Source organism: Cebus imitator, unplaced genomic scaffold (assembly GCF_001604975.1).
Source record: "Cebus imitator isolate Cc_AM_T3 unplaced genomic scaffold, Cebus_imitator-1.0 Scaffold175, whole genome shotgun sequence".
Classification (NCBI taxonomy): domain Eukaryota; kingdom Metazoa; phylum Chordata; class Mammalia; order Primates; family Cebidae; genus Cebus; species Cebus imitator.
Genome location: NW_016107490.1, coordinates 461,217 through 471,216, shown reverse-complemented (window position 1 = coordinate 471,216; position 10,000 = coordinate 461,217). Strand labels below are relative to the sequence as shown.

Below are 10,000 nucleotides of genomic sequence, written 5' to 3'. Positions count from 1 at the left end.
GTCAAGTTGAATGTTGAGAAGGGAGGATTGAAGAGAACATCGCATTTCCAGTTGTTCCCCCCAAATCCTTTTAATATAAACTGGTTATCAGGCCAAATTATGCTACATATCCTGGTTAACCCAAATGTCTACGTTAGTGAGGAATGTTTTCTTACTTCATTAAAATTTGTGTAAAAAATGCTTTCCACCACTAATGAATTTTGGCAAAATTCTATAGTCAGGACATCAACTTAGCTTCTTTATTAAAACAATAATTAATAAAACATATTTTGCCTGGCAAACATGAAATAGAAAAAGCTATGCCCTAATATTTTAGGAATATGTTAGAGAATCAGACACATAGAGAACTCTAAGTGTGGTAGCTTGTAAATAGTTATTTTTGTGAGAATATCCAAAGATGAATGCAAATCCATGACAGATTAACCATGTTCTGATTTGTGTCAAAATTAAGAAATCTCAACAGTCCAATTTGTCTGTCTGACTCTCTATACTTACATTCTAAGCCATTGAATGTTTATGTGATTATCTTAAATTCATTTTGTGTGTGATGTACATATTAATCTGTAGCTGTTTGTATGAAACACCAGCTTTCAAGGGCCATTTTCTTCTTCCTTTAAACCTGGTGTTTTGAGCACAGTACAAAAGAAGTGGAATGAAATTGTATCCTATTTATGCATATGCATTCATTTCACATAGAAGGTCTTCCTCTGAGATTGAGGAAATCAAGTAAGAGAAAATTCTCTGTAGTCAACAAAATACACAGTGCATGTCTCTGTTTCTTGTCAAGCACCTCAGATCTGCATATGAAGATGACTTAAAACCCTATTAACAGACTTTCACAAAGAAAGAAAACTGTGTGAGTAAAACATTGTAAATAATTGCCTATTTCTATAGCAAAGTTCAAACTTCTCTCTTGAAATGGTGAACCAACTCAAACGACATTAGAAAGCGTCCTTGTTTTGGGAATAATTAATGGCCCTGTAGTTTATTCAGTGTTTATTATTTATAGTCAGTCATATAGGAAAATAAAATGTTAAAAGGCCAAAGGCTAAAGTTGTGGCAAAATGCGTACAGCAGATTTACATGTGCTGAGTTTTTGTTTAGAGAAAGTGCAATTTTTGTTTCACATGTTATTGCTATTGTGCAGAACAAAGAAAAATACGTTTTTTAATAATTCACAAGCTCTAGTCCTTTTTTAAAGAAAAGCTTTTTAAAGAAAATCTATGTCAAACCTATTGAGGTATCTTTTACTTAATATACTCAAATGACTGTTAGTTTTACATTTCAAACTTAAGGTGGGTAGGTAATAAAATAATGTTATCACTAATGACCCATAATCAACAACAAAAATCTACAATACATAGTTATGCACAAATATTCCAAATTATTTTAATATAAACAGTATGCTAAAAATATTGTACAATATAGGGAATATATTAACATTATTGTTACCTCAACAGTTGATGATAGCAATTGACTGGTGAAATGGCTTGCCCAAACTGTGCTTTTCTGAATGCAATTTCAGTAATAGAAAGTGTATATTCTGAGAAATATGGGAAAATGTATGAAATTGTTACATAAACTGCTTTGACTAAAGTAGACATTGTGATGAAGTATGATCTCCTCAAGTAAAACAGTTATTATGTTAAGAATGGAGAAGCAATCACACAATTTAAGTGTTTTGCTTTGGCAGTTCCACTCATATTTTCCAACCCTGCGTTTCTCTGAGGAGAAAAAGTAAATGTGCATTCCTGCTGGTCCACAGCTTATAGAAACAGACAAGGGGCCAGTACATATGGGAGTCAAAATCTGCATGGAAAATATTACATTTTTAGAAAGCAGCTATATGTACCTAGGTCTAATTTTGTTACATTGACTAAAAGTTCCATCAATGGAAATTGAGTTCAGATGAGGCCTATCAGTTGACTGAAAAGATTTCTGTGACATAAATCACACTATGCAACAGATATCAGTCCAAGAACTGCCTTTTGAAACATACAAGGAGAGAACATTATTGCAAAACTCACTGCCTAAATTTCTGAGTAATCCTCTGGACACCTGTGAAGCAGGCTAAGCACATTTCTCCAAACCTCTATACTGTATTCTTGTCCTCAGGCCCTCAGTTCAGTCTTTCGGCTCTACACTAAATGGTTGCCAGAATTTACTCACACTAAAGTAGTTAAGACATAACTATGAGATAATTATCTGTATTTTAAAATCTCATTAAATAGCTTATGCATCCCCAAAAATGTATAGGAAAAAAGGTAAATGTGCATTCCCAATAATAGTTTTTCTTTCACTTCAGTCGTTACTGATTTTCTTTAGAATGTTTCTGGGAATTTCATCCAGAACCTGGCATATATGTTTTAAAATTATCTTCAGTGGTGGTAAAAATTGAGTCTTGAAGGCAGAATTTGATTCTCGAGAGCAGAATTGTACTTGTTGAAGCTTTGTGATGTTCTTCTGATTTAAGAGGAAAGAAAAGAGGATGGTGATCATTTAATTTTGCAGCTTAGAAACTAGTCCTAAAGGCAGTTCCCGAAGAAGTTTCTGAAAACATTTGAGTAATCAAAACATTTTTGAAACAAGCCTATGGACTTCATGTGTGACTACGTGTAAAACAAGATGATGTGCTTGTCTTAGAACTCTTTGGTGCTTTCAAATCTCTCTAATAGAAAATTTCCATTGTTCAGGTGTTCGGTTTATCACCTGGAAGATATGCTGATTCTCTATTTGTTAAACTGTCATTCACATGCACCAGATAAGATGATATCTTTAACTTTCGAGAAACTACCGAAGCATGTCATAACTGCTTTACTGGTAAAGAATTCGGTCAGCAAAGTATTTTTTAAAACTTATTAATTTTTAGCATGAAGTCAGATATCTTGAGTTGAAATTTCAATTCCATTTACTTCTGAGCAATTTACTTAAATGTTCTTGGCTTTATTCTTTTCATCAATAAAATGGGGCTAATAATTATGACTACTTCTGAAGATTGTGCTGAGAAAAACATTAAATCATATGAAATATTCAATCTTGGCATGTAAAAAGCATTTAATAAATATCAGATATGCTTGTTGCTTTTGTGGTGATACTTTGTAACTAACACAATTTGAAGCATTGTTCCTTCCACTTGGCTTTTAATTTTGGTAACAATGCTGTTAGCTAAAAATGCATAAATTATGTTCAGATTCAATAAAGGTCTCATGAAGAATTGAGAAATCAATTTGAGGCAGAATAGTAATTTATATCAAGACTCTTATATACCTGAACCTGGCTTTTAAAAATTATTTGCTATCATTTAATGTTTTGGTTATTGCCCATCTGAGAATCTCTTGTGTAACTGAGGGTCACTCCTTCAAATCAATATGAAGGATATTGATTAAAGCATTTTTTCATATTTTTTTCAGGTTTAGAAGTAAGTATCAATGTGACTTCTATCTTAAAAAGAGCTTTTAAAATATACGTCTTTGTTAACAGAAATGTTTATTCATATTTTTATTTTAATTGGAACAACTCAAAATATACCATATTTTTATTTAAAAGATAAATTATATATTCATTAGATGTCATGAATACTAAACAATTTTAAACTGTTTCATAAATTTGATATAAAATTGACAAATTAAGAAATGGAAGATAAACATCTAAACTTACAAGTTAACCAAGTAAGTTGTTTCATCAATTGAGACTTCTAGGCTTGATGGCTCCCAAGATTTTCTGGTGTATCTTGGCTTTTAAAATGTAGATACAAGCCAAATAGTTCCTGAAGTAATGTAAAAGGATTATATAGTCTTAAATTTTTTATTTTCTGATTTAGAAAGTATAAGGAGATTCTTTTTCCTGGATAAACACAACTGCTTTAAAGGGTGGGAAGAGATGGTTAAAATTTAAAATAATTGTATAATGAATATGTTTTTGAAAAGCATTAGCAGAAATAGATTTTCCTGACAATTACATGACATAGTGATATCTGTGAATGATTACAAACATGGAATACAGAAATGCGTTGTCTTAGCTTTGTTTTCCCAGAAAGTAAAGTCTGAAGGAGATGGCTTAACTGATGCTACTCTAATGGGATACGAGATGGCAGGTGATCCCAGGAAGAGGAGTAAGGGACAAGGAAGTGAACAGGAGAGCAGGGAGAGTTAAAATGATAATGCATTATTTAGTTAGCTACCCCTAGTACAACTGAGAGCTGGATTGCATAGCAGTATCCCCAAGAATCTACAGAGGCTTTGTCTCAAGCCAATTCATCAGAGGAATTTGCAAACTTGCTTCCTTCTCTCATTAGTCAAAGGTTTACCCCAAGAGTGTAACAGTTTATTCTTGGTTCCCAGGACAGAAAATGATAAGTTTATGAAAACAGTCTGGGATAAAGCATGGTCAGGACATGCATATGTGAAATGGCTGGGCCAAGAGACAGGTGAGGCATTAATTTCTGAATTATAATAGATTCAGAGGAAAAATTATCAACCATACTTGTGCAAACCAGGAATAGCTCCTTGTTAATTTTGTAAAATGTAATTTATATCACATTCTCTATGCCCAGTTTGAATTTTTTTATGTAAATATAACCTCTTTCAAGCAGAATTATGCTTGGCTTTATGTAATATAAACTCAACTATGAAGGAGGTTTATCACACACAACATAAAGTTTAAGGATAAGCCTATGAGGACTAGACAGGCAACTCCTCTCTGCCACCAAGAACCAGGCATCTCTGCTCCCTTCTCCTACTTCGTATTGAAGACTGTTCCAGGTCATTCCTCCTGACCAGTTTTTAGTCAGGAAAGACAAAGTAAAAGAAATAGTACACGTGTTATGTATGTGTCCTGATAGACAAAACTGAGGTACATGAGATAACAAGGTATCTATTACATGAATCTATTATATATACAATTTAAAATTTAACATGATAAAATAAGTACTTTCCATCATACTGAAAGTGTATTTTACTAAAGAGTTTGGTTCAAATATTAGTGCCTAAGGAAAAATTTTCTGCAAATGAAATAACTTTAAAATTTATTTAACATTCTATCATTGATCTATGTAATTCACCAAATTAACAGAATAAAGGATAAAAATTACAATAATCTCAATATATGTGTAAAATGCACTTGATGAAACCAAATACCCATTCTTATTTTTAAAAATCTCAACAAACTAGAGGGAAATTCCTTTTATCTGACAAAAGCTATCAATTTTTTAAAGCTGCAGTTTTAACATCATACTTAAGAGTAAAATATTCAACATCTTCTCCATGAGTTTCAGAGCAGGGGAAGGGTGTCCACTATTGCAACTTCTATTCAACATTTAACTGAATATTTTAGTCATTGCAATAAGGGGAAAAAGAGCAAAGTTATAAAAAAATGACAAAGTTGTCATTAATTTCAGCTAACACAATTGTCTACATATAAAATCAGAATGATATGCAAACTATTGATGTTAATAGTGAATTTTGGTAATTTTGCTAGAATCAAGGTCAATATACAAAAATGTGTGGAATTTCTTATAGACTAGCAAATACATAATGAAATTTTTAAAATGCCATTTATAATAACACTGAAAGGCACTACACTCTTCTTTAATTAATAAGTCTAATAAAAGCTGTGCAAGTTCTTTATATTGAAAACTTCAAAACATTGCTGAGATAAATAAATGGAGAGCTATATAATGTTCTAGAATTAGAGACTCAATGTTGTAATTTTCTTACTTGAGCAAGATAGTGCAAATGCAACCAAAGTCCCAGTAGGATTTTTGTGAAAATTGACAGGAAAATTCTACAATTAATGAGGAAATGCGAAGACTATCCTAGTCAAAGCAATATTGAAGAACAAAAACACTACTATATATTAAGACTTTCTATGGAGCTATATGAATTACTACCATGTGATATTTAAATAAGAGTAGAAAAATAAACCAATGGAATAGAATAAAGTGGTCGTAAATAGATCCACAAACATACACATCTTTTTTACAACCAAGTTGCCACTGCAATTTGGTGAGGAAAGAATAATTTTTAAATAAATAATCCAAGGTTACAATTCTATTCCTAGATATGTAACCAAGAAAAATAAAGAATAATACATACCATATAACTGTATTTATAACATCTTTAATAACAAGCAAAACTAATCTATGATTACAAAGGTTAGATTGTCATTACATTTGGTGAGGGCAGGCACTTTGACTAGAGAGGAGCAGGAAGGAGCTTTCTGGGGTGATGGAACTTTTCTGTATTTTGATTACATTTTGGTTCCAGAGGGATATAGTTTGTCAAAAGTCATGGAACTGTGGCTGAAGATCTTAAATTATACTTCACATAATGGTGCTGCATACAATGGATACCAATATCAAAAATGAGCCTCAATATTTATTTCACCCCCCCACACAAAATTGAGTTGAGAAGAGTCATAAAAATAAAGATAGGGAGGTAAATAATACAATTTCTAAAAGTAAACATGAAAAAATATCTTCATGACCTTTGGGTCAGCCAATATTTTCTAAACGGGCACAGAAAATACTATTTACTTAAAAAAAAAGTTGAGAAGTTAGATTTAATAAACTGGTATAGCAATTTTGAAAAACTTTGCCAATACCTACTTAAACTAAACATGTATATAACGTATTGTCCAGTTAGTTTATTCTTCAGTGATATAATACTACGATGATTATCTTGGCATAAGTTTTTTTTTAGTACTTAGAAGATAGCCAAGATAGCCTCTATTCATCTTCTGACTCTGTTTTTTTTTTCTTCAAACATATAAATGTTTGTAATAAGACTTTTACTACTTAATTTTAAAATCTACCTCTTCCGTAGGCTAAATAAATGACTTCATGTTTACCTATTTTAATTACATAGAAATGAATCAAATATAATCTTTATTGTGTATGTTGCCAGGTGAGATGGGAATTTCCCAACCATATGCAACCCTAGATAAAATAAAGAATCTGGATATTAGTGCTTTGTCTGATGGGTAGATTGCAAAATTTTTTCCCATTCTGTTGGTTGCCAGTTCACTCTATTGATAGTTTCTTAAACAAATTTACAAGAAAAGCACAACCCTATCAAAAAGGGGGCAAAGGATATGAACAGACACTTTTCAAAAGAAGACATTTACGCAGCCAACAAACATATGAAAAAAAGATCATAATCACTGGTCATTAGAGAAATGCAAATCAAAACCGCATTGAGATACCATTTCGTGCCAGTTAGAATGGAGATCATTAAAAAATAAGGACACAACAGATGCTGGAGAGGATGTGGAGAAATAGGAATGCTTTTACACTGTTGGTGGGCATGTAAATTAATTCAACCATTGCGGAAGACAGTGTGGCAATTCCTCAAGGATCTAGAAATAGAAATTCCATTTGAACCAGAAACCCCATTACTGGGTATATACCCAAAGGATTATAAATGGTTCTGTTATAAAGACGCATGAACACATATGTTTATTGCGGCACTGTTCAGAATAGCAAAGACTTGGAACCAACCCAAATGCCCATCAATGATAGATTGGATAAAGAAAATGTGGCACATATACACCACGGAATACTATGCCCCCATAAAAAAGATGTACCTTTGCAGGGACATGGACAAAACTGGAAACCACCATTCTCAGCAAACTAACACAAGAATAGAAAATCAAACACTGCTTGTTCTCACTCATAAGTAAGTATCGAAAAATAAGAACATATGGACACAGGGAGGGGAACATCACACACTGGAGCCTGGGGGGTGAGAGACTACAGGAGGAATAGCAGAGGATGGGGGATTGGGGAGGGATAGCATTAGGAGAAATACCTAATGTGGGTGACAGGGCGATGGATGCAACAAACCACTACCATGGTACGTATATACCTATGTAACAAACCCACACGATCTGCACATGTATCTCAGAACTTAAAGCATAATAAATAAATAAGTAAATAATCAACCACTGTTCCAAAGAGTCACGTAAGACATGTCAGTTTAAAATGATGACAGGAAAGTAAATTGATAATAACATTTTCTTCAAGTATTCAATATACTTGGCTATGGAAATACAATATACTTGGCTTTGGAAATACAATTCTGATTGTACACTGAAGAAAAAAATAAAATAGTTCGATAACAAAGCTAACTAAAATGAGCTTTTGTTAAATCAAAGTAATACTTGTTTTGTTTTTACAGGTTCAAATAAAAGTCAGTGGAAGCTGTTATCCATGTCAACGTTGAACCAGAAGGTAAAAAATTTTATAATACATTAACATTTTACCTACAGATTATTTTTATTGATTCCTCTAAGGATATATAATTATTGTTCAGTAGCTTTTAATGAAAGAAACTGAATTGCAAAATCAAAAGTGATTCTTCCTTATTTCATACTTACGTTCTGGTATACATGTGCAGAAAAATGCAGGTGTGTTACATAGGTATACATGTGACATGGTGGTTTACTGCACACATTACCTGTCATCTACATTAGGTATTTCTCCTAATGCTATCCCTCCCCTTCTTCCCACCTGCTGACAGACCCTGGTGTGTAATGATCCCCTCCCCGTGCCTGTATGTTCTCATTGTTCGGCTCCCACTAATGATTGAGAACATGCAGTGTTTGGTTTTCTGTTCCTGTGCTACTTTGCAGAGAATGATGGTTTACAGCTTCATTCATGAGCTCATTCTTTTTATGGCTGAATAGTATTCCATGGCATATATGTGCCACATTTTCTTTATCCAGTCTATCATTGATGGTCATTTGGGTTGGTTCCAAATCTTTGCTATTGTGAATAGTGATGCAATAAACATATATATACATGTGTCTTTAGAGTAGAAAGATTTATAATTCTTTGGGTGTATACACAGTAATGGGATTGCTGGATCGAATGGTATTTCTGGTTCGAGATGCTTGAGGAATTGCCACACTGTCTTCCACAGTGGTTAAGCTAATTCACACTCCCATCAACAATGTAAAAGTGTTCCTATTTCTCTACATCCTCTCCAGCAAAAAGTGTTTTTTATTGAACGTCAAGTAACATAGGGAGTGCCAGTCACAATTGTATTGCTAAAATTAATTATAATTTTTATTAAAAAGATGTAAATTAAGATGTAGATGAAAAATTCGAAGTTTTGGAATAATTCATACTTCCATTAGGTCGTCTGCAAAGACTGCTTTGGAAACTAATGGGTTTCTTCTTTTTTTATTCTCTCTATTCATATTCCTTTCACTCCTTGTTCTTTCTCCGTTTCTTCATTATTTTTGTAAGTTCAAGTAAGCCAAATGTCGGCCTTATTTCATGAAAATTGTCTTATGCAGCACTTTCCTTCTTAAGGTACATTTATAAACAGTTAACATCAGTCAATTTATAGCAAATTCTCAAATAAAGTAGTCCTATCTGATAATTTATTTGGAGTCAATTGTTTGCAATCTTAAACAAGTTTTCATATATATGTGATATTGAAAATGTCAGTTTGTCTCCCAGACCAGCCTACACAATCCTGTTTAATTCATAGCATAATTTTCAAATCTTATTTTACAATAAAATTAGGAAAAATAAATGTCCTCCAATACTTCTAATAAAATGAAACAATAAAATACCAGAATGCAGCGATGATTTTTATTAAAAACATTGGAACTGGAGGAAATTAGATTTGATGGAACAGAGATAAGATAAAGCTACAAATTAATAATCTCTCCTAGCATTTGTCAGGTACACTGTGAGTATTTTACATAGAATTCTTAGCCTTACAACACCCTGTAAGGTAGCTATTATTCTTGTTTTGCAGGTAAATACTCTGAAGCTCAACAAGTTTGTGTGATTTATCTAGGGCCAAAAAACTGAAAAAAAAAAAAAATCTGAATATGGGCATGGCATGGTGGCTCAAACATGTAATCCCAGCACTTTTGGAGGCTGAGGTGGGCAGATCATCTGAGGTCAGCAGTTCGAGACCAGCCTGGCCAATGTGGCGAAATCCTGTCTTTACTAAAAATAAAAAAATAAACTCCAGCTACATGGGAG

General features: G+C 32.8%; 1 long non-coding RNA gene across 3 annotated transcripts in view; it reads left to right on the top strand.

Moving 5' to 3' along the window:
* LOC119473668 overlaps positions 1 to 10,000 on the top strand; it is a 423,651-nt gene that overhangs the window by 208,692 nt on the left and 204,959 nt on the right. For all 3 annotated transcript variants that reach the window (XR_005202876.1, XR_005202875.1, XR_005202874.1), the window contains exon 2: positions 8,175 to 8,227. This is a non-coding gene — a long non-coding RNA (uncharacterized LOC119473668). The remainder of the gene's footprint in view (positions 1 to 8,174; positions 8,228 to 10,000) is intronic.